This window comes from Gallinula chloropus (assembly GCF_964237585.1).
Source record: "Gallinula chloropus genome assembly, chromosome: 3".
In the NCBI taxonomy this organism is placed as follows: domain Eukaryota; kingdom Metazoa; phylum Chordata; class Aves; order Gruiformes; family Rallidae; genus Gallinula; species Gallinula chloropus.
The window spans coordinates 29,897,555-29,924,669 of record NC_140087.1 but is presented as its reverse complement, the minus strand read 5'-3'; positions in this window follow the sequence as shown (position 1 = coordinate 29,924,669).

Below are 27,115 nucleotides of genomic sequence, written 5' to 3'. Positions count from 1 at the left end.
CAATGATCCATCAGTGCCTGATGATGAACATATTCAAAGCAGCTACCTCATTACTATCTCACATGAGCTGTTGTAATGTCTTCCATGTATCTCAAATGCATGCCAGAAGTCTTACTGCTTAGACAATGTCAAACATACTTCAGTCAATCCCCTTCTTTCAGTTTACCTTCTTAACTTGTTTCATCTACTTCTTTTCCATTTAGTTTGCGTAAAGGAAAAAGGCTATTTCACTGTTTTACCCATACTTTTGACATTTGCAGTGATTCTTTGAATACTCAGATGCTGTGACAACCTAATGCCAGATACAGGTAGAAATTCACATTTGTCCTTTAGCTTCACACCATGCTATTGTTTCACAGATGACTGATGAAATCATGAGTTTTAATGAAATTAACTGCCACTGGATAGCATATATCCATTTAAGTAAATTAATTTTTAAAATATGGGAATATAGATAATACATTCTCTATTACTTATATATGTATTTTTGATATTGGGTGAGATATTACATGTATTTTTACATATATAAAAATAATACATTCAATAAAATGTTTGTAATAGCACCACAGTTTCTACTTCAGCATTTTAAAAATAGAATACCTGATCTTTATTTGAACTAGTGTTTCAAACTGTTCAGATTAGACATTAGGAAAAATTTCTTTGCCAAAAGGGTTATTGGGCATTGGAACAGGCTGCCTAGGGAGGCAGTGGAGTCACCAGCCCTGGATATATTTAAAAGGTGGGTAGATGAGATGCTCAGGGATATGGTTTACTAGAGGATGGATATCGTTGGACTCCATGATCTCAAAGGTCTTTTCCAACCTAGTGATTCCATGATTCTAGCCTTTTCTTTATACTGTACAGGAAGGCACTGTTAAGTATTAACATTGTAATTTTTAATTTTCTTCTAGCTGTGGTTGAAATTTCCATGTTTAGAAGAGAGTTATCTTTTCTATCAGTTATCTTTTCTAACTTTTTCTGAGTCACCATTATAATAATGAGAAAATACTATGTCCTAGATCATTGCTTTCACATAGAAGTATTATCTGCTGAAAGACCAAGCTCTCTAAATAATACATACACAAAATTGTTCTTCTTTCCTTGAACTGAAACTGCTCTAAAATTAAAGGCGATGCAATAAAATGCTACTTTAAGTTTAGCTTGGAAAGATTTCTTAATTTACCTCAGTCAGTGTTAAATTGTTGGCCATTATTTATCAAACTGCACGATGCGGTTTGTTAAGGAGGCAGTCTGTGAAATCGTTTAGTGCTCCAAGTCTCATTTTAACATCTACTTTTTGATCTGAACATCAGCAGTTTACTCCTTAAGAGAACACTACTTTTGTCCTTGGAGAAAGCTGGAAATTTCCCCAAGAGTCAAGTCAGAAAAAATATGGACTATGATGGTGCTATTAGTTGGGGCTACTGCTTCTAACTGCTTGTCTGACACCTCTAGCATGGTAAGGAAAATTAATCCCAACTTTTTTTAGAGCACTTGACAACAGCCTTTTAATACCTGCAGAGATATTTTCATACAAACAGTTCCATTAATAATATTTAGTAATACTTTCAGGACTACACCTCATATGATCAAATCAAATCCTTATTCACTTTGAACAAAAAAAGAAATAAAGAATATTTTTGTGTTTGTTTCTCAAATGCATCACTTGGATAGTACTTGCAGGAAGATTTGGAGTATTTTTGAGGCTTTTATTTTCTGGATTTTCCGTCAAGCAATAGCTGAAATGACTAAAAATAGTCAGGCTGTTTCTGAAAGAGAAGTGTCATCACAGCTATCCTTAAAAAATAGCTTTTCCAATATGGATCAAGGGCATATTTCATATTACAAAGGTAGAGGTGCAGTTCTAGAGGTAGAAAGAAAGGCAACACATTTTATTTCCTTCTTGAAATACATTAGCAATGATATAAAATTTAGAAAACTGTTTTCTGTACAGTAAACTCCACCCTCCTTTGAAGCAGAAAGATGAGCTACCAAGAAAATATAAGCACACGAGTAGACTGCACGCACAAGCTGAGACAGAAACAATTATTTCTCATTTTACATATCTTTGTAGAGGGTAAATGGTAGAATATAAACTATTTTCTCTTTTGTAGATGCTGTGGCAGACTCTACTACAGTAGAGGTGAGGAAGACATAAAAGAGTTTGCAGTGTGCTGTAGAGTTTTGCTGACATTCTCATAGCACCAGCAAATAAAATATGTTCCTTAATAGACTACCTTAGTTTAAAAGCTTCACAGTTGCTTTCATTCATGTGGTTTTGATCCAGACAAATAACTGAAGTTGTCATTATCCCTTGGAGGTGTAAGAATGCAGAATATTAATGGTAGGTCTGGGGAGCACTGATTTCATGCTGTGCCCAAATGCTTTGTCGCTGGAAGAGAAAACATTCCACTTGTCAACTTCTAACAGACAGCTACTGGAGTTGAATTATCACGCTGCTCTGACTTTGATAGCTATATAAAATATTTTTTGTCTACTATTCCTCGTATTTTTGATTCAATATCCACAAATGAATATTAAATGTCAAAATGTGTAATTTAGGACACCACAGATCTTGATAACAACACAGCATCATCAGGACACTCAGATAAATGTGTTTTCAAATATCAAAGACATTTCGACTGCAAACTCTTGATTTTTTTAAGACGTATGCATTCTAAGAAGACAAGATATCCATCATCATTATATTTCTGAAGTTCAAAAAAAAATCTATATAGCAATCTAAAACCAGAAGTTGCAGGGTCAACCTGACTATTGTACTTTACATATCACTTGAAGAATCAAAGAGCCCAGAAGTATTATTTATGTTAAGACAAAAGAAGTATTCTTTGTCTTAAGACAGCTCTGATGACTTGCAAAAACAGTAATTCTGCCTTATCTTAGACTTTTTATTTTTCTCGATCTGAAGGCCGTCTTTGTTCCAAATGTATTTCTTCCTCAAAACAAGTCTCTGAGCTGGCAGTCCTGCTGTTTACACACCGTTCTCTTCTTTGATTTTATTTGAATTATTTTTTTTTCTTTTTCTATTTGTCACGTAGTTCTAATCCAATAGCTATTTGTCTGAGAAAAATGTATGATAACCAACATATGTTGGTTTACAGAGCAGGGACACACAGTTCCTGCTTGTCATCAGAAACTTCTCTGAGCTGACAGTACTGGAAAGAATAAAACCAGAAAGAGTCCACCTTACTAGACAGCCTAGACTGTCTAGTAAGAAAACTACTAGGATGAAGATATTGAGCAAAATTTCTTTTCTCCTATCACATTTCACTATCATGCTACAATAACATACATATGCAATTATATAATAATGTAAATAACATTGTAATTATTTACCATGCTTCATTATACTTTATTTGGAAAATTTGTATATATTCTGGTTTTCACTTCAGAAAAGGATTGGAGCCTAAGAAAGGAACAGAGACCATTTATTATAGATGGGATCAAAACTGCCATTGAAGAAAAGAATAAAAATTCCTGAAGCTTTGATGAAAATACAGGGGGTTTTTTCCTCCCCACTTTTTTCAACACTTACCTGTACCCTGAAATTACAGAAGTGGATGAACACAGAGATGTAGAATACAGTAACTTTACATTTTAGATCAGCCACGACTGACAAATATTGAAGAAAGAAGTACCATTTCTATCTGAATTAGCTTTTCATTTCTGATAGAGAATGGAATGAAAAGAAAAGAAATTCTGGGTTTTCTTTTGCATCCCTCACCCTCCTCAAATCCATTTTTTCTTTGCCTTGTTCTGAAAGTTATCGTCTTCCCGATAGTCTAGCTGAAAACCACACCACTAACTTATCAAAGACATAAACATACAGAGGTCAGAACTGGGTAATTTTACTAATTTTTTTTTTTAATAATTATTACAATGATATTTTCTGTAATATATTTTCCAGAAAGTAAACACACTAAGATGCCTGAAGTATGAAATTGAGATTCATAAGGTAAATTTTCCACAAAGTAATGATATATTAGTACTTGTTATGATAGAAGGATACATTATTTTAAATAGGGCATGTGAAAATGGATAACTTTATGGGAAAAGCAATCTATAGCTTTATTTTATGTTAATACATTTTATTGTTAGGATCACTTTGACTTGTATGAAGCGTATGCATGTAGGGCTGCAGAATATATTGAAATTTGAGAATCAACCTAAGATTTGAAAGGAAGCTTCTCTCTCATTCTTCCATTGCAGGGTGTAAGAAAAATAAAAAGCTGTATTTTATCAAATGAGAAAGAAGTCATTCACTGATCAAACTTATTAAATATATTTATCACTTTTACAAGTTTTGTCATATATCATTCTTGTTGAAAGAAGCTATGAAGTTTCATAAAGTTTCTATATAAACAAAAGAAACATTTTTTTAAAAGCAATGAAAAAAAGAATCAGCCCTGTAACACATCAGGGCTCTTTTACACATCTAATAAATCTTAGTGGAATGCAATGAAAAGAAAATCACTAACTTCAGAAGACTAAACACCAAAGTGTTTGGATTTGAATATTTGAAAATATTTGAAAATTCAGGATCTAAAGTGGGAAACAGGAATCTGTCAAGGAAACTACTTGTTAAAATACTCTCAAATGAGGTTTCTCCAAAATATTTGCATTTAAGAAAATTGTTTTCTAGAACATAGAAAGGAATATGTGCATAACTAATTCACAGACCAAGTGACTGACTGCATGCTGTCCCGCTACACCCAGATTATGTTTTTATAGGGATTTTATTTTTGACCCTAGTGTTAGAAGCTGTTCAAAGTTCAAAGAAATTAAACACCACTAGGCCCTTAAAACATGCCTTCTGTATACTTTCATTCTTACACAAGTGTCCTCTGAAATGCAACAGAGCTATAACCAACAACGTTCTAAGGAAATTGTTCTGGAAATCCAAACAACAAGTTATAGAACTATAACTACTTTAAAAATATTTAATCAGCTCATAGAATTCTGGAATGGTCTGAAAGCTGCCCAGACGCATTGTTATTTGCAGATGAATTTTCAGTAAGATGATGTACAATGATAAATTTCTACGTGAATCACAAGCTTAATTTTATTTCTCAGGGCTTTCTTCTGTATTATTACTTATTATTTATCAGCAGATAAGTTCCAGGAGCCACAGATGCCCCAAGCTGTGCTGACACTGCTTATCTTTGACAGGGATGTTTGATGAGTTCATTACAGACAGGATGTTGAAAAACACCGTCAGCTCACAGCTTTTCATTAGGCAAAGCCATCTCAAGGTATTAGAGCATATATTCATCCAGTAATGACAAGGGAGGCTCAACCATGAGTTAAGAACTGACTGCCATCTGCATCAGCAAAATAGATGCATCTTATATCCCATTCTTGTATGGGTGGTACACAGAAAGTAAAAGTAAGCACAATGTGACATCTTGTTTTAGAATGGGAAATGAACTGTTTCAAAATGAGAAACATTTCATTTTCACCAGTGCAAGAGTAGATTTCAGTCCTGATAGCATAAAATCATTGCATTACAAAGCAAACTAATTTACTGCTGCAGCATTTTTTCCACCTGTCTGTTCCTTGTATATAACCTGAGAAAGCTGCCTAACGTACCAATTTTTTTCATATTTTCTTTCTTGAGAACCTAATTACATAATGCTGTTTACAGGTTTTTCAAAAGCCCTAGTAATACTGCAGGAAAACAGGCTGTACCAACATACCTTCCATAAAAGTTGCTTACGCCATCTCTATTACCACATACTCAAAATTGAGGAATAGTCAAGATTTTCTCAGAACAAGTTGGTGAATGCAGGATCTTTCAAAAAGCTTTCACAAAGGTGTCTCCTTCCTGGCAATGGCAGGTCTGTGGCAATCTCTGTGAAAGGCATAGAATCACAGAAGGGTTGATGTTGGAAGAACAGTCGGTTTATGCGTTAACCACAGCATTCATGTGCACAAACTTCTACTGGCTAACCAACACTTGCATGGCATTCTTATAATTACAGAACAAATATATAACAAAAATCAGGGTTATAGCATTCATGGATAAGGGAAGAAAAACAGATGTCATCTACCTGGACTTCTGCAAGGCATTTGATGCTATTCCACACAATATCCTTAATCTCTAAATTAGAGAGACGGGAATTTCATGGATGGACCACTTGGTAGATAAGGAATTGGTTGGATGGTAGCACTCAAAGTGTTGTGGTCCATGGCTCAATGTCCAAATGGAGACTAGTGACAAGTGGTGTTCCTCAGGGGGTCAGTACTGGATCCAGCACTGTTCAATATCTTTGTTGGTGACATGGGCAGTGGGCTCGAGTGTACCCTCAGCAAGTTCATGGATGACACCAAGTTATGTGGTGCAGTAAACACACTTGAGGAAAAGGATGCCATCCAGAGGGACTTTGACAGGCTGGAGAGGTGGACTGGTTCAAATCTCATGAAGTTCAATAAGGCCAAGTGCACGGTCCTGCATGTGGGTCGATGCATTCCCAAGCAGAATTACAGGCTGGGTGGAGAACAGATTGAGAGCAGCCCTCAGGAGAAGAACTTTGGGGTCTTGCATGATGAAGCTCAACATCACCCAGCAGCATGTACTAGCAGCTCAGAAGGCCGACTGTGTCCTGGGCTGCATCAAACCCAGCATGACCAGCAGGTACAGGGAGGTGATTCTGCCCCTCTACTCTGCTCTCATGAGACCCCACCTGGAGTACTGCATCCAGCTCTGGGGTCCACAATACAGGAAAGCTTAGAGCTTTTGGACCAGGTCCAGCAGAGAGACACAAATGCGATCAGAGGATTGGAGCACCTCTCCTATGTAGACAGGCATAGAAAGTTGAGCTTATTTAGTGTGGAGAAGAAAAGGCTCTGGGGACACCATATTGCAGGGGCCTACAGGAAAGCTGGAGAGGGACTGTTTACAAGGGCATGTAGTGACAGGACAAGGGGTAAAGAACTTAAGCAGAAGGAGGGTTAATTTAGATTAGATATTAGGAAAAAATTATCCATTGTGAGTGTGGTAAAGCACTGGAAGAGGTTGCCCAGAGAAGCTGTGGCAGCATCCAACCCTCAAATTGGATGGTGCTTTGGGCAACCTGGTCTAGTGGAGGCATGTCCCTGCCCATGGCAAGGGGTTGGAACTAGATGGTCTTTGATGTCCTTTCCAACACAAGCAACTCTGATTCTGTGATTTCCAGTTGGGTAGACAGTTGGAAGTCAAACCTGAGTTAAGGACATGTCATTCCCATTCCTGCAAAAGCGAATAGGTTGTTATTTCCTCCATGGAGCATGGAGACTTAATTACTCTCAGAATAAGAAATAAACCACAGTGACTATATAATTTCCCATACTATTTAATTCCAATGCTTACCTAGACCTGCCATCCCAGGATATAACACAGACAGGAAGGATAACTGTAAAACTGGGAAGGATGGTGAAATAATGAGTGTCAGCCAGATGCTGACAATAGTATACTAAATTGATACTGTCCACACCAATGCTATGGACATACACGTATTTTGTATAATGAAAAACTGAGAGGATTTTGTCTCAGAACCTCTGAAAACACTAAAGAACAAAATTCCTGTCCATTCACAAGCTACTGAAATCCCAGATGCCTTATATGCCAACTTCATTTTTCACAAAAATCTAAATATTCATTAACAGAAATAAGCATCACCCTACTATAGTGGTAAAACTGATGGGCACATTCAGTGTACGTCTGCTTTGGCATTCATGTTACAATACTATTATCAAACCATTGTCAAGTCCAGAAATCTGGCAGGCTGTATATTGGATTTATTATTTAACAAACACTTTTAAAATGTCATAAGAGCTGTTTTTTGTCTTCCTGAAATGATGCCAGTCCAAGAACTGTGGTCAGCAAATAAGTCCTACGGATGCTGTAGATTAGGGTCTTTGTTATTTCAGGGATTGATTATTTCAGCTATTTATTTTGGGGTTTCATTGATTGCACTATTCAAACACTGAAGTCTATGACAGATGCTACAAATCAGATCTTACACAGAATTTTGAGTAATGTCAAAAAATAATGTTATATATTTAATTCATCATAAATTTCCTCAGTGCTTTTAAAAGATTGCTTCCAGCCTGAAGGATCCTGAGAAGCAGTAAGTTCTACCATTGACCAGAAAGTGACTGGATGCAAGAACTGAACTTCTCAGTAGCTGGTCCTGGGGAAACCACTTAGAACTTTATTCTGTTATTAATTACCTGTGTGCTCATAAATGCCATTGAGAGTAGGAAAAAATAGTGAAATTACACCCTTGAATTGTGTCCTTATGCACAAAAAAAACCCACAAAAAAACCAAGCTATGTCTCTCCTTCAGTACATTTTCCAGTCACTTTGGGTATTGTCATTGTTGATGAATCCCTTTAAACTCTGGTTTGTTTGCCCCCACAACATGGAGCAAGATAAAAGATTTTGAAGTCTTCCCTTCTACAAAGGCCCAAGAGACCCAGAGGCTTTGTGAAGCCAACTTGACTTTTCATCTGATGCAGAGAGATGCCTGAATAGCACAGAAATGGCATAACTGTATATATAGCTTTCTTGCTCCCTTGGCACAGAGAGAGATTGGGGAAGAGAAAAGTAACAAGCTTTGACTAAAAAAGTTGTTTATAAAAAAGCTAGCACCAAGCTGCTCTTGGTTTTCCTTCCTACATCTTGTCTACAATTCACCTGTGACAGTATTTTCTCTCCTAATTTACAAATTCAGTAAAAATTACTCTAAATTCTGGCAGGTAGCAAAGAGGAGGTATGGAGATTTACTGTGAGTGAAAGGGGAGGAGGAGATAAACCAAAATATCTCTGGCCTATAACTCTGCTCTGGTCCTTGCTCACATTATGCTCCCTTCAACGATATTATTTCAGTCATTAGTCTTGAGAAGAGAAGACTAAGGGGGGACCTTATTAATGTTTATAAATATCTTAAGTATGGGATGCAGGGGGAAATGGCCAGCCCCTTTTCAGTGGTCTGTGGAGAAAGGACTAGGGCCAGTGGCTGCAAGTAGGAGCACAGGAAGTTCTGCACCAACATGTGGAAGAACTTTTACACAGTGAGGGTGACAGAGCCCTGGGACAGGTTGCCCAGGGAGGTGGTGGAGTCTCCTTCTCTGGAGATATTCAAGACCCATCTGGACGCCTCTCTGAGTGATATGTCCTAGGGAGCTGCTTTGGCAGGGGGGTTGGACCCGATGATCTCTCGAGGTCCCTTCCAACCCCTATGATTCTGTGATTCTGTGATAATTGATAATATCTACATTCTGTTGCGTGCAGAGCAATTGGACTTTGAGGCTCCAAAGAATGCTGGGAACTTTACAAACTTTTTTCAGACACAAAAACTATGAGAGTTGCACATGGCTTTCATTTATTAACAATCCACCACATATTTTAAGATTTACATTCCCAGAATTTTTGGTTTAGATTTTCTAACAAAGGAGACAAACTTAGCATATTTCCACTGAAAAATACCTGTATACTACAGTTGTTCTCTTTCTCTACAAAAAATTCAAAGGTACTTGGAGGAACTGAACAAGCAAACAGCCTCAAACATAACCTACTAGTTTCTCTTAATTTTGATTAAGTTTTTCTTCTTTCTTCTTAAGAAGCAATCATAATTTTAAACCTCAGTAATCTGCAAGTGACCATAAGCATATCATGTAGACCTACACCATTGTTTCAAAATGGATTTTTTTTTATTAGGCAGAAAATTGAAAATGGCATGTAAATAGAATCGTGTAAAAATAAATAGTCATTATTGCAACTCAACTGGTTTGAGACCACAAGAAAGATTGCCAATGAATACTTCATATTTATTTGAACTAAACTGCAGATTGTTTCCTGGTTCCTGGCTAGCATAAAGGTACTATTACTATAAAAGTAGAACAGTTATGTAAAAGCTTTAAAACCAAAATAAGGAGTGTTTCACTTTTTTAATGTTTACTTTCCCTGAACCTTTACAAACTCCATTTCTCAAAAGCTCAGTGTTTAAGACTCTAGGACTGCTAATGAGAGAAATGGAAAGGGAAGATATCCTCACACATTTCTGTCTGACAAACCAAAAAGCCTCTGGCACAATACAAACATAACAATGAAGAAGCAGGACAGATCTGGCTATGGGTAGGAGTCAACATTCCACTACACTTCCTGTGACTACCTTTTTTCCAGGAGATAAATATTGCAATTTTTATTTCCCATTTGTCTTAATTCCAGCAATTAATCACGTTAATATACAGATAACCCCTACCCACAGAGCATGCATTTTGACCATAAATATATCACAGCGTTGGTGAAGGTGAGCTTTGAGCAAAACTGCCCTTCACACATGGGGTACCTTGGGGAAGATGAGCAAAGGCCATCCAGCCCACAGGGTCACCTGGACCAGCGTGTTGGGGACAGCATTCTTTCAAACGAGAGACTTAATGCCACCACTCATTACATCTGCTCATTCTGCAAAGGGGATGGTTGTGGAGATGGAAACCACCTCTTAACTGCCTCAGTCATTCATTAGCACCTCTGTTGCCTCAGAAATATTACAAAAGGAGACGTGTATCTCCAAGAAAATTAGTATTGTGAACACAGGACTGCCACCTAGAGATACCAACATTAATTATTTGGAAATGGACTTGACTATCTATTTACATGCTGATGTGTTTCAAATATCTAAAATTCCTATTAGGTGTTAGATTTAGGTAACTAATTTGGAAATTTGGAAGTAAATTATGAGGACTAGTAGCCTGAAAATAGATGTTCAAAACAAATTAATAAATTTATGCTGCAGAAGTAACCAATGTAAAAGACAGCAAAGTAGGACTCAGTACAAATGAAAAAGTAAAAAAAAAAAAACACTCTGGATTGATGTAACTCAAGAATTCTGATATCTGTTCCTAAAGACTCTGTGATTCCTATCATTTTAAAGTTATTCCTCAACAAAAAACTTAAAAGATTCAAAATCCCTCTAGAATTGTATCTAGAAAGAGCTAGACAAAACGTTATTCACTAATAATGAAACCCATAAATGGTGGGATAGTCCCAAGATCAGATAGCTCACAAAACATATATGTAGTTTGCAAAAAAAAAAAACCAGCCCATACAAAAAACCTCCCAAAACATTTCTAAATTAAATGTGTAGGGTTGAGGATTTGTTAGTATGGATAGAGAGAATGAAAAATATCCTGGAGGTAAACTTCAGTTCCCTCCAGGGTGCAGAACAAAGAGTTGAACTTACTGGGAAAACAACCACAGGAGTTGGACAGCTTCAACTTTCAAAGTCTTCAGGGAGGAGAGACACTAATGGCATGCATTGAGCAGATGCCTGGGCTCACAAGCAGCAGATACCTATAGGGACACATCAACACCTGAGTCACCCACCCCAGGCTCTGTTTAAAGCCAGAAAGAAACAGGCAGTCTCAGAAGGGAATCACAGCAGTTACACCTATGAATAAAGGAAGCACGGACTGATGGCTCATTTACCATCTGTACATTTGTCTGTGCGTACATATAGCCACATCAGATTCACTACCTCAGAAATTAATGTAATATACCCACTAGAACTGCTATATTGATTTTCCCTCTAATAAAATAAACAGCATATGCATGAACATCTGTTTATATAAGCAATTTTAAATACTTCTGAACTGTATTGTCAATTACAGTTTCAATAACTGCTTCATTTTGGCAACATTTGCTGTAATAAATATGAAATACTATCTTGAATTTCAGAATCCCAGTAATAATATGCCGTAGAAATGTGTGGAACTCTTCCCCTCTATCTGCAGAGCAAACAGACTTTAAAAACTAATTTTCATACAACTATGAGGAGCAAAACCAGCTAATGATTTAACCTTACTCCCTCAGTGCCTAATTAAAACAGGCCAAATCAGTTCCTCTGACAGGGACTGAACAAATACTGAGCCAGTGATTAAATCTGTGCTTTTGCTGTCGCTTTTCCTTGCCAACGTAGAATTTTATACACTGTCCATGATTTTTGTGGTAAGTCTAAATTAATAACACTCAGCAGCCATGTATTGACTTAATAGCACCTCTTGTCTGCTCATAGGCACCGTACCTGCACATACATTTTCTTCCAGGTTATTTTTGTTTCTTGTGGTAGCACAAGACTGGTCTCTGATTTTAAAACTTGGTTGTAAAGCTGCATTCAGAACCACTGCAGCCAACAGCATTTCACAAACGGGTTTACTCTTCTGCAGCAAGGTATCTCATAAATGTTTTAACACACAATGTGTGATACGAAATTCAAGTGGTGCTGGTTAGTTAGGATTGGTTGCATAAGTTGTAGAGTGTTGGAAACCTGAAAAATTTGTGCAAAAGAAAAAGCTCAAAAAAGCTACAGGACTTGGAATCTTGAGGGAAAGTTAACAAATGAGAAACATGGTGGTACTGCAGAACCTTGCCAGCAGTTTCTTTCCTGAGCAGATCTCCACCTTGCCTGAAGCAGAGCTGTTGGAAAGTTGAGGCCATAAAGATTTTTGGTGTGCCTTTAAATTCCTGTTGTGTTGCTCAGTCAGAAGATTGCTATATGAAGCCAGCAGTAAATTAGCACATTTCCATTCCATTTTTCAGTAGGAACTGTGGTGTGTTGGTCTAGATATATGCAAGCTAGCCACTTTGTGTGTTATCCCAACTTTAGGGCTGTTATCCCAAGTGAGAGATGATTTCACAAATACCACACTCACAGTGAATGAAACTAATTTTACTGACATTAATTCTTATCACTTCTAATCAGATCAGATCAGTTTTACCCAAATGTGCAAATTTTCTGGAGGATGATCCTGTACCTACTGAAGCACACATTCAATCCATTAAATTCAAAAGTGCATGTACACAGTCATACTGCTATTTACATCATATTTTTTCTGCCTAAACCAAATCACATGGATAACTCTTATGCAAACACTCAATATACTTAAAAATTTCTGTAAAGCTTCTAAAGAAATTCCAGCAGGCATCTCAGAAATGACCAACCATTGTTTCTTGGAATTGTTTACCTAATGTCACTATTAGCTTGTTAGATGAAATGGTATTCATCAACACAGAGATTACAGAAGCAATGTCTACTGTGACATTTCTCACAGCCCACCACAGACTGTGAAGTCAGCAAGCCTGTAAATAACGGAACGTAACTCGATGTTTGAACTGACTTGACTGGTGATATTGGAAATGTACAAGCTACATCTGAAGTCTGCAACTTCTCAGCAACCTTTCAGTGTAATTACTTTTTTTCCCCCCAGTCAAAGACAATGAACTCACAGCAGTCCTAAGTCACTGAAAACAGGAGGGAAAGAAGTCTGTGACAGGAGCTCATAAAATCACAAGCATCTTAGAGAAGGCAAACAGAAAATGACTGTCCAAGGACAGGAATTAGAAGCCACTCCAACCATCAAGCAGAAGCTTAAATAAATCAAAAGGAAAGAGTTTTTCACACCATGGGATGGTAAACTACCACATTGCCGTAGGCTGCACCATGCTAAAAAGCATATGGTTTAAAAGTGATGACAGCATCACAGAAAAACAGAGAAAATTAAAAACGTATGTATAAACTCTGGTTTAAAGCAAATAAATAACAACCAAAAGCCTTAGTCTTTTACTCCACCTCAAGAACTTCCTATGGGCCACTAAGACAGCAAGTGAAGCTAGATAAACCTTTATCTAGACAAATCTAATTCAATGTTGCCATGAACACCAGGTGCAAAACACCCAGTAACCAGGATAAAACAATAATGAAATTATTTTAAAGTAAAACCTGGGGGAATTTCAGTGAAGTTTATATTCCCTGGTTCTTTGAAATTTATATTAATTGACAATAGATGTTAATACATCCAAACCATATTGAAATAACCCCTTTCTGGAAGTCAATCTTCCTTACTGCTTCTCAGAAGCAATGATTGCACCATATGTTATCAATGTAATGGCAAGTGTACGTTTGGCAGAAATATATTTAGGAGAAAAAGGTGAGAAAAATTAAAGTACAGGTATTAAGCAGATTTGACTGTAGGGAGCTAAAGCAGCATGAAATTAAGTTATGCTAAGAGGTGATTTTTAAAATGGCTGATTTTCACCAGAGCACTACTGTATTCATGTCAAGTATTTTGAGCTCTCAAATGCATAACAAAGAGCATACCAAGCTCCAGAGGCAGCAGCAAAGATTAATGCAGTGGAAATGCTGAACATGGAGAGATGAATACAATTTTGATTAAAAGACCAACCGGTTTGAAAAGGTCAACTCACCTAACTCTTTAACACACAAAATAAAGTGACCATTAATACTAAGAGTAAAAGGATAGAAACTGATCTTGACTCTGGAAGCAAGCAGAGAGCTTGCAACTACACCACAACATAAAGACATTTAGACTTTTTTTTACCAAAAGAAAGGTGATCTCCAGGATTATTTTTTTAACATACTTTTTTCCACTCCTCTATACCATGGAGAGTACATTAAACTTTCTACAAGAACCTGCAGGTTGGGCAAGCTGGTTAAGTAGAGGGTTCCCCCTCCCATGGCAAGACACCTCGTGGTACTAGATGATCTTTGAGGTTCCTTCCAACCCAAACTGTTCTATGATTTTTGCCAACATCTCGCAGGAGGAAGAAACATTTGGATTAAGTAGCAAAGCTGGACAGCAGAGATCACTGCTAGGTTTCCAGGGGTAGAGGATTATTCAGGCTGGAAGGAAGCTTGGGGGCTCAGCTTGACTGATCTCTGCTGAAACTTTCCAGAGGTACTAACGGGTTTCCCTGCAACACTGCTAACTTTCCCCATTCTTTCCCATGTCAACACCACCATATCTCTAATGCTTTTCCTGACTGATTGTCTCATGTAACAGTGTAATTTCTTAAATCACTTTTATCTGCCTGTATCCTCAATCCATGTCTGCTGTGTCAGCTGCAACAGCAGGGTGACTCTGCACGGGCACTGCTGCAGTGTCATACCTCAGCTGAAAGGGGTCCAAAAGTTGACATGTGAGTAGACAGTTTCCACACTAGAGGAAATCCAATGTCCCCATTCCAACAGGACTCTGTCAGCACTGGTACTACTCAACACTTTTAAAGATGATCTAGAAGTGATTAATGAGGTAGAAAATCTTATTGATGACACAAAAACTATCTAGTGAAAATTAAAGTTGACTGAAAAGACTCAAAGTATTGTCTGATACGAGTGTTGCAATGACATAATAAATTCATCATCAATAACTGAAATACAACTATGGAAAGTCAATGTTATGTAACCCTAAGAAGCAGAGAGCTCCAAATTAGCTGTTACATGCAGAAAGATATCTTACGGGATGCAGGCTGAAAGCACCAGTGTTGTGCAAAGCGCCATTAGGCAAACAAAATTTATTAGGAAAAGGGGAAAACTGCATTTTGCCATGTATAAATTATTACGTATAGCATTTTCTGCTTCTGAGGAAAAGAAGAATTACTGCTCAGATGAGTAGGAATTCAAGACAGCTTCTACAGCCTGGTCTAGGCCATGATAGAAAGCTATAAAAATATGAATGACATGGGGAGTAACCATAAATTTAGTTTTTCATGCTAACACTAATTTAGTTTTTCATGTTACAAGGCAGAAAGGACATCCAATAAAATTATTAAGAAGTCATTGTAAGTAAATTGAAATGAAATATTTTATCACAGCACACTTAGCTGAATTCTGTGATTTTTTTACCTCAAGACTTTTGGCTGTTGTCTCTGGGATCTCCCTCTCCAAATGACCACTGACCATTCTCTTCCACAGGACAAAAGTAACCCTGATTTCTACTGTCATTCTAGATGCACTGTTTATTTAATGCTCCCACTTTCTGCTCCAAAGTCATTTTTTAATCCCCTCTCTCCAAGGACATACTTGGTTTGACCAGCCATACAACATGATTCAATAATGGATTTATCAAATCTGTAGTTGCGCAATTTATTTGTATATTTTCTTCACAAGTTTGCTGATGACACCAAGGTGTTTGGTGCAGCCAACATGCTAGAGGGAAGGGATGGCTCACAGAGGGACTTCAACATGTTTGAGAGTTGGGCCTGTGTGAAACTCATGAAGTTCAACAAGGCCAAGAGCAAAGACCTGCATATATGTCAGGACAATCCCAAGCACAGATGTGAAGCTAACATGAACCAGCAATTACACTTGCATCCCAGAAAGCAAAGCATATCCTGGTCTAAAAAAGTAGCATGACTTGCAGGTCAAGGGAGGTGATTCCATCCCTCTAATCCGCTCTGGTGAGACCCCACCTTCAGTACTGAACCGAGCTCTGTGGTCCCCAGTACAAGACACAGACCTGGATAAAGAAGGCCCAGATGAAGGCCACAAATTTAGAATCATAGAACCATAGGGGTTGGAAGGGACCTCGAGAGATCATCAGGTCCAGCCTCCCTGCCAAAGCAGGCTTAGATCTACGGACTGGAACACTTCTACTGTGGAGAGGCTGAGACAGCTGGACAGATGGGATCATTTATCTAAAATCCAGCTATTACACCTGTTTACCTTTATTAGACTATTTCAGTTAGAAGGGACCTACAAAGATCATCTAGTCCTACTGCCTAACCAACTCACAGCTGACCAAAAAGTTAAAGATGTTAAGTCCAAATGCCTTTAAACACTGACAGGCTTGGGGAATTGACCACCTCTTTAAGAAGCCTGTTCCAGGGTTTGGACACCTTCTTGGTAAAGAGGTGCTTCCTAATGTCCAGTCTAAACCTCCACTGGCATAGGTTGCCCAGAGCAGCTGTGGCTGCCCCCTCCCTGGCATCGTCCAAGACCAGGTTGGATGGGGTTTTGGGTAACCTGGTCTAATGGAGTGTCCCTTGACCATGTGAGGGGGTTGGAACTAAATGGGCTTTAAGATTTTTTTCCAATCCAAACCATTCTATGATTTCCTCTTAAAACATTGCTTTTTAAGTAGGAAGTTAATAGTGTATTATTTATATTTTGATTTTTTTGTTTAGAATTTATTTCCAGTGTACTAATTTGTAAAATATATTAAATCCATAAACATATTTTCATTAATATTCACTAAATGTTGGAACTAGTCTATAGATCTTACTTTCTGACACTCCCAGGGAGCACTTTCTGAAACAAAGCCAGTAGAGGAATTACTGCTCAATTCTTTACAAAGTCCAGTGGTGAAAAAAATTTGTCCAAAACATGGGAGCAAACAGAAATTAATGTCTCACCTTTAACATACCCGTCTTCATGAATCAGTATAGTCAGAGGCAGGCAGTCAGATGCAGAAGCACTAAAGAGGACTAGGCAATGCTGATACAGATCCTTTTTTTTTTTTCTTTCCACTGATGCACTCAATATATTACCATGTAATCCCTAGTACAGTCAAAACCACCTTGGGAGCAAGGAACTTCTCCCATCGATGGCAAATAAATCTAAATACAATGCATCTGAGAAAGAATTATATTAGGTATTGTAGTACTTTGTGCTTAAATTCATTATATCAAAATAATCTTAAGTATGAATGATTTCAGTCTCCAGTACAGTTACAGACTTTTCACCATACCTACTTTATCTCAAATTCTACTTTTCTAGGAAATATTTAATTTGCAGGTTTTATATAGTCTAAAAAATAATGCTATTTTTGTTGTTTTCTTCCTTTTATTGCTATTTGCACTTGTCAGAAAAATAAAAGAAATTAACATAAGAATATCCAAACTATTTCACAAAGATCAGCACCAGTGGAAAACACAGAGCAAGAAATGGGCTGAGCTAATATATCCACTACTGCACAGCGCAGCATCATGCAGGAACGCTGGCGCCAGTCTGGAAGCAGCATCATTATGTTCATGTGCCATGAAAAGTCTCATCCAGGAACATTTCTGGTTGTCTCAGTGAAAAGAACCAGACAAACCAGTAAAAGCCATCTCATTTCCCTGCAGAGAGTAGACGCGCCTGTGAATTACACTGTCTGCAGGGGTAGGGCTGGACAAAGATGGACTCTTTCAGGTTAGATTCACTGAATCATCTCTGGGTTTGAGTGAGGCCTCTCAGCTTGAACACATGGGTGATGCACAATGACCTTTTAAATCGCTGCAGGAAAGGAACCGCTTTGCCTTTGCAAAGTGCTGTTGAACAGCAGCTCCTGACCTTCCACACACTGAGTAGAAAATCCATGGTCATAATGGAAGTTAATTAATTTTTTCCCACCTACAAATAAATTCTCTTATTATGATCTGTTTCAGGGTTTGCTGAAGTTTGTTGGTACAAAAAATAATTAATTTCCATGGGCAGCACTGACCCAGTGATGCCCAGTTTTATGGTAAGGGTTTGTTATTTTTATTACTTTGAAACAACTGAGACACAACTGTTGTTGAATGTTATATCCAGCAACAAACAGCAATCAAGTTCTCATCTGCCCATGTGACTGTCATTACCCTTTGATTAAACTCTTCTTCACTGCAATGTCTTGTGAACAGCACAGATTTGCACTTGGTTTCAAGGCAGTCATGAGACGGATCCTGCACTGAACCGCTGTGGTGTAAATCCAGGGCAATTCTGGTTTGACCTCTGAATGCGTAGAGCCTCTAAGTCAGTCAGGAGACCCTCCCTAGCCCACAGTACTAAAATAGACAGTCTAGAAGGAAGAAGCTTCAAAAGTTGTAGAATAAACAAATACCAGGTACAACAAAGCCATTTAATCACAGAATTATAAGCACTACATAATTAGGAGGGGCAGCCTTCCAGAGGACTGCTGCAGTGCTTTCTACCATGGCAGAAATTAGCCTGGGTTTTTCTAAACAGAAACAGAACACCAAGAAAAAAATGCCAACAAGTAGATGAACAAATTCTGTTACAAGTAAACAAAATTTTAGCCATAATTACCCAACAGAAGTAATATTTGCTAATTTTATATAGTCTTTTGCATTTGAAAGTTCTCAGCTAGGTTTTAGATAGTCATTAATTTTGTTTCACAACTCCATTTGCCAAATTTTACTACCACCTGTTTAGAGAGAAAGAATTTCCACATGAAACAGAACAATTTGTGCAAGGACATACAATCAAATAATAAAATTGAAAAAGCTTTACCTCCTTGCCTCTGTTCAAATTAATGTATCATTTTCCACTTTCAGTCTGTAAGCAAAGCTACAGACTAAACTAAATGGGTTGTTCCCCAAGGAAGTGTTCTGGGAAATAAGAGAAATAGAAATCTTTAAAAATAATAAACATTGCTGATCACCAATTATGCCAAGCATATGAGAAACAGAAAGAATATAATAGGAGAAGAAAAAAATCAAAGGGTTCTTCAAATACAAATAAAAAAGGAAACATAGGATTAACATTCACCAAAAATAGATTAAATAACTGAGCATGGGTCCACATGCACTAAGGTGATATCCAAATAGGAATCCATGCATTTTGATAGTCAATATATTAAGAAATTGGATACCCAAACCCATAAATCAAATTCACAAGTCTACATGAAATGCTAGAACTCTCTGTACATCAAAACGTAAGGAGCTGCACACAATTCTGAGATGCAGCCAGCTAAATTGTGGGATGTCTCTACCAGTTAATGGAAAATGAAAAATGGAAGAACACGTGCCTTAAATTCATCTTCATGTTCTCCTATCTATTTAGCCATCTATGGCCAGATGTCTATGAAAAAATCAGTATTCAAACCTCTTCTTTTATACACTGATTACGTTTTTTTGTTCAAACAAATCATCCCTTTCTCTCTTTAGAACTGCAGTGGCTGCTTCCCAAGATAGCCCAACAGTTGGACAGCTCCACAGCTGGCCAGACAGCTTCTGTCCTAAGCACTCAATAGGCATAAGTATTCAAAACCATAGCTTACACATCCCAAGAACAGGCCTATAACCAATCAATAGGCCCAGGACTAAGCTATAGAATAGCTGGAAGTGAACCTTGTTCAGTCTAGTATAACAGAAACATTTAATTAGTCTCTAAACATGTCCAGGTACAAAGCAGACACAGAAAAAAGTGGTTTAAAATAGCAATCAATACAACCACAAATGTTATTTACTACATTGGCAGCTGAGCAACTGGACATAAAGAATTTTAAACTGCCAATTAAAAGGATAACTTTTCAAATGCAGTATTTTGTAACAGCTTCCCAATAGAAGGTATAGGATCAGGAAAACCTACCTCCTTCCTTTTCCCCATTCCTACACTGCTTCTGATTAAAAGCCTACCAGGCTCCCAGCTTTTTAAATGACCAGAAGAGCTATTAATATATATATACACACATACATAAACACACACATATGAGAGCTGGAATAGTAGATGCCAATTAGTTCACAGTAAACCATTTAAATAGACATTGAAAAAGCATATATCATATCTCAACCTATTTAATGGAAACTTCGGAGTATGAATAAATGCACAATTATCACTGAATCTAGGAAGGTATCTGGGGGCATGAACTGCTCATCCTAGGGCCCTACACTTTCAAGCTAAATGACAACATGGTCTCAGCAAAGGCTTAAAAGAGTGAAGACAAAAAAACCCAACAGGGAATTAAATTTAAACTCTTACAGTTATATTTAGGCACCATATGGTCATATTTTTAAAAATACATGGATGATTTAAGAGCAAAAGCCCTGTTAAAAGCCACTGGGACGTGGACATTCTAGGAACTGTTACCCAGCTGAGGGTGCATATCTTCAAGAATTAGGGTTTAGGTAACCATAGTTCTGCAAAATAGCAGTCTCTAAGCAACTGTTAACATTCTCAAAAGCTGTATTTTAACTCCTACCGAATGGCACCACGTGGCGAAAGCTGCTCAGTGGTTTTGTCGTATACCTGAGCAGTGACAGTTCACTTGCTGAAATTGCACCCTGCTGTGTTGAACACAGATCGGTGTGTTCTTTTGAGACTTGAGCTATTTTAAAATACCATGATTGACCTGCAGGGTAGGCATAACCAACCTCAGGACAACCATCAGCTACCAGCGAGTAGTGAAAGCAGTCCTTTGTTGACTAGAAAGGGTCTGTAGAAACATATATTGAGATTTTTATATTTTTAAAGACTGTTCAGGGTGTTGGATTAGAAATTCACACTAGTTTTCATTAAAATTCAACGTATGCATAATTCAGGCAACTGTGGACCTCTCAGGGAAAGTGCCAGAGCTTCTCTGTTCAGTCAATTTTCTCTCCCAACCCTCACTATGCCTGGATCCAGCTATTACACCCAGCCTTAACTGGCTTCATGATTTCAACATAAACTGCAAAACCAAAAATATGAACAGAATTGCAGGACACTTTTTTCACCCCTGAGAAATGTCTCCTTCACGTTAGGTTTGTGAAACATTAGGCTGCTAGTGGATCTACTTGTACTTTGGAAGTGATCAGTTTTGCAATCTCACTCTGAAATTTAGAATTTTCCTTCTTTTCTTCATACATAGTGCACCTAGTTATGTTCTTGAAGATTAAGAATCTAGCCCTTTACACCATGTTCCACACCAGTAGGATTCATATGGGTTGGATATTTTTTGTGATTCTTTCCCAAAAAAAAAACTTAGAGCTAACGAAATGGATCTAAATGCTCAAGCCATCAGCCTGCCTTAGCAAGGCAACCATCTAGAAAAGCATCAGATATAAATAATATATTAACCTTATTCTAGTTACTGTGATGGAATATCTTTATGTGATGGATTACCTTTCAGTTAAAGGTTTCCATGTCCCACAGGCTGGATCCATGTACAAACACCATGCCTCATAAGCACTTGAATCTATTTAAACACTTTAGGAAAGCAAATTGTGCATGATAGTATGTTTGAACAGCTGCTAGTGGATTTGGGTATTTCTAGTTTGTTGGGATTTTTCTGCTGTCACAATGTAAATTTTCAGAACTGTAAAAATACTTTTTCCAATGTATTAATTGTCAGAGGTTGCTTATTAGTTGATGCTTTATTTGGTTTTGTTCAGGAACAAAAAAGAAATGTAAACATGCCCTTATTTGTTATTACACTTTCATTCTGTTTTTCTTTCCATTTAGCTAACTTGCAAAACCCAAAAAAATCCTCTTGAAACAGATACAATCTATCTGAACCCAGTCAAGTAGTGCAATATTAACCACTTTGTAAAACTCTTGTTAGCCCAGTGTTACTGTCCACTTCAAATTGTCTCTAGTTGTGAAGTTTAATGAAGTGCAGAAATGCCCATGTAGCACCAACCAAGGTAGTTCTGGAATAAGCTGCGGAGCTGGCACATCCCCTTGGTCCTTAGCCAGATGGGTCTGCCACCCTCCTGGCCTCACTGTGTGCACCACTGAAGTTTTGAGGTAGACTGAAGTTTTGGATGCACCAGTGAGCTCAGAGAGCTTCGTATTTCAGTCCCTTGCAAAGTGCAGGTCTGAAGACCCAGATGCAGCCAGCCTCTTTTGTCAGCAGCAAAGCAAATCAAGCACCAAACACAAGCTCAGCTTGAGCTCCTCTCCCTCTCTTCCCCTGCAGCTCTGCCACAATGACCAACCACTGCTTCTTACAGCGAGAAACACTGTGCTGGCATTAAAATCGAGTTAGCAGTGCTTCTCTTGGGGGTGTGCCCCTCACAAGATAAAATGGAAAATGCCAAAGACATGATTACACCAAACAGCGGAAGCAATGTTGAAGTCTTACTGAAAGCTTTGATGTGTGACCAATGTCACCAAGCATTTATTTGCAAAATTGCTTCCTTTTGGATGGATTTTCAGGGTGATACTGAGTTTCAGCTTGTAGTCCAGGCTTGCTTTATACCAGAGTCATTTAGTAAGAGTAAAGACAGCCCACATAATCTACCATTTATGAAATATTGTCTGATTAAAAACTGTTGACAGCCAAACTAAGAAAGATTTCTGAAAAAAGCAGTGGATGAAGCTTATTACATTGATTCATCTCGCCCCAGGCCAGGTTGTAGTAATTTCCTTGCACAGTAAATTCTGCAAGAAAAACTGCAATTATTTTCTCTGTTGTATAGTAAAATAATCACGGCAGAAGGACCTGACACAATTCTATTAAGACTTATTAAAGATACCATTGGAGTTAAGGTAGCAATAGGAGACAACACATCCAACATTGCTACCATGGCGTCCACTCTAACAGTGGAAGAAGAAATTATGACGTATTTTACTTTGCCACTGGAAGCTTCTTCAGAGAAGAAAAGGAAAAATTGAACACCAAAAAAAAAGAAAAAAAAAAAAAAAAGAGAAGCCAGAGAACCATGTCACTTGAGAAAGGTAAAAAGTCTTCCCATACAGAATAGTAATTGTGATTTCAATCCAAAACCAGTAACTCTGTGCATGAGTAGAGAAAAATTTACATAATTTGTGAATGTAGGCATGACATCTATATTGTGTTGTATGGACATATGCATTTCTGTACATAAAATTTTGAATGTAGTTCTTAATAGTCCATTCTCAAAGTTTTAATCAATGCAGGTGAAGATGACAGCAAACTCCTTTTACAGTGGTAAGCCTAAAAACAAAAGGTGGGATCATTTAGCTGAAATCCAGTTATTACACCTTTCTGTTTACCTTTATTAGACTATTTCAGTTTGAAGGGACCATCTAGTCGAATTGTCTGACCAATTCACAGCTGACCAAAAAGTTAAAGCACATTATCTGGGTGCACTTAAACACTGAAAGGCTTGGGGAATTTACCACCTCTTTAAGAAGTCTGTTCCAGTGTTTGGCCACAGCCTCATTAAATAAATGCTTCCTAATGTTCAGGCTAAACCTCCACTGGCACAGGTTGCTCAGAGCAGCTGCAGCTGCCCCCTCCCAGGCAGTGTTCAAGGTTGGATTGGGCTTTGAGCAACCTGGCCTGGCAGAGGGTGTCCCTGCCCATGGCAGGGCATTGGAACATGGTCTTTGAGGTCCCTTCCAACCCAAAACATGCTGTGATTTGATGATCACGATACAACATAGGAAGCTTTGCAAGTAAATTGAAGTAACATGAAAAGTACTTCAGAAACTTCAGAAAGTTATTCCTTGATTTTTTTTTTTCCCCAACAGTACATTTGTGTTAATATTCTCCAAAGGAAAGGATGGTAGAATTAATATACCTAGAATCTACAATCCTCTAAAAGCTATTTTAAAAAATCCTGACTTAAAAACAGACAGAGAAAACTTGAGGTTCCTGTGAATTAGTAGGGCAGGGCCATTGATCTACAGTCCTCCCAACATGCACCCATACAGCTATTAGAACTGATCTTGGTCTCAGCTACGAAACAAACTCTTGTTTGTTCAGGTTGAACCAAAATCTCAAGCTTTGAAAGTTTATTCATTGTTAGGCAAATAAGTTCCTATGTTCACAACTCTGAAAAAGCAAAGATTTTATTCTTTCTTGGTGATTTTGGAGGCTATCATCCTGAGGTATCTGAAAGATAGCTTTTTTGGAGAGTAAATGCCCAGTATTTGACAATTTTTACTCTGCTAAACTTACACAAATCTGAATATTTATGAATTAACCTTTACCCAAGACATTCAAAGACTGTAAATTACTATGAAAATTAAATTACTGAGAATAATATAAGCTTCATATATGATATAAAGAAAATTATTTCTTCCTCTATCCATGATCGATATTTGTGCACTGAATAAATGGAGATATAAATAGCTAAGATGTGGAATATACTTCCAGGTATTTTTTAATTTTGAGCCAGCATAATGCAACTGTAAATTCTTTAGTCAATAAATTCAGCTACAGAAATTAACATGTTTTAAAAATCAACTTAGAAAATTCTTTCTTAGCCACAAGAAAACATAATCAAAGCAATAAATCATCGCTTAAAACATAATTATTTTGACCTTAAGTATTCCTATAGTACTTATTCATGAGCAATGGAAATGACACTCACAAAATTAAATTCTCACCCTGGTAACTGCTTTTAATCAAAGAAAAAATTCATAAGCTAATTAAAATTCACAGACTTTCACATTGGAAGAATATAAGAAATACAAACAAAGCATTCCGTTTAATTCAATCATCAGTTAATTTGATTGTATAAAATTAAAATGTCCTAAAAATGGAGTTGTGTGGACTTAAAGAACTTTCCTTCATACTGCTTTTATTCTTTTATTTAGCTGGGTAAGAATAGTAAATTACTCCTGCTAGTAAAATTAAATGTGCAAATCTTTTTTAAGATAGTATCATGACCATGCCTACCAGGCATTTTTTGGTGTGCCTGAAAATCACGGGCCCATGTTCAGGATTATCCAATGTGCCAACAACAGAGCCTTAGGCCTAAGAATTTGCTCATGTACCTCGTATGTCACTGGTTTATGCAATGAAAAGTTTTTAATTTGGATTCAGCTCTGCAATGTCACTTATAGGTAAGTTAATGAAGAATGAGAAAAAAAAAATCTCTGTCTTCAGGGTAGAATTCATAGTCGCTGCATAGCTGCTTTGTTCACTACGATCCGCCAACCTGTATTTAGTCAACACTTTTTCTGAATGACAATTTGTGTCTCTCCTCAAAATACACCTGGTCATCTCTGTTTCCTTCAAGGATGAACTGTTGTCGTGCTTTCACCCCAGCTGAGAGCCGAGATCCATGCAGTTGCATGCTCTTTAAAGGAAAACAGGATGGGGGGAAAGTGGGGAGGGGTGAGGGAAGGGAAAAGGAAGGGGAAAATAACCAAACCCAAAACCAAGAAACCAAAAACCCGTGGGTTAGGATAAGGATAGTTTACTAGGATAGCAGAAAGATAAAATATAACAATGATAACAGGACTTTAGAGCAAAAAATATATGAAACTGTTGATACACGATGCAGTTTCTCACCGAACCACACAACTCAGGCCGTGCCACCCAGAGCCATCCTGGAACCCGACCGTCCCCCAAAAACCACGCGTCCTGGAGCCGCCCGCACCTCCTCCCATCAGCCCGCCTTTATACTGAGCATGATGTAATTGGCATTAAATACTCTGCTGGCACCCTTTGTTTCGTAAAACTGCATTTGTGACAACACATAAACAAGTAACATTACCAGCCTCCCATTCACATAGTCTATCACAACCATTACCACAGCCCTCAGCCAAAGTTCACAGGATTGTTCATCTCTGCTGTCCACCCAGCTCCCCAGCCAAGAGCTTTTTCAGTTTACCACTTGTTCAGAAGGAACTGTATCAAGCTCTGAGTCCTGTGCCTGAGACAGCAAGACTAAAAAATCTAATAATCTCTGGGAGTGAAATCCCAGCTCAGAAATCAGCAGAGCTGTGTCTTTCCTCCTCACTTTGACCCCCTTAAGACAGTGTTTGCATTTTCAATAGCACAGACAATGCAGAGCATTAACATTTCAGAAAATACAAATATCGTTTAGCAAGCTGGAGTGCTGACACAACAGTGAAAAACAGGAAATTTAAGTGCTCTTTTCACCTGCCCTGTACTTATTCATTTCTGTAAACATTGGAAGAACCTGAGTAAAAACAATTCCATACAAGAAAAAATTATGTTTGTTTTCTTAAATTAATGGTAAGCAGCAGACAGGTAATGGGAACAAAAGTCAATAGAAAGGTAAAACTCTGGGAATTTCCTACTTCTCTTGGAGACAAGAAAAAAATAGTGAACTGGAAAGTTTATTTTATCTTTGTTGCAGTTTTGTGAGGCTGTGCTGCTGAGATGGTTTCTTTAAGCAGCAGTTAGAGTTTTCTGCCAGCCTAAACTATAAACAATGAGCAATTCAAGGCCAAAGTCATGGCCCGAGAGACAGTCGAGCACCTCTGAGAATCACACATAGGAGAAAACAACCCGGAAGCTGCTGCATTTTGCCACTGGAGAAGGGAGCAAGAAGATGTAACGAGCTGTGCAGACATCAAGGCCAGAGAAGGGTGGGGGAGGAGGCGGCCCAGGTGCCGGAGAGAAAGATGCCCCTGCAGCCCATGGAGAAACCCATGGAAAAGGCCCCACCTGCAGTGCATGGAGGGGCTCCACGCTGGATGGAGCAGGTGGAGACATAGAGGAAACGCTGTGACCCTACGTTGGGACAAACCCCTGCCAGCACTTGCAGCCATGAGGAGAATCAGAGACACAGAGACGAGTGAGAGAGACATTTGCACCAGAACAGGTTTGCTTGGGCGAGGCTGGTGACCCCACAGAGGACTGGGACAGAGAGACATTGTGATTTATGACT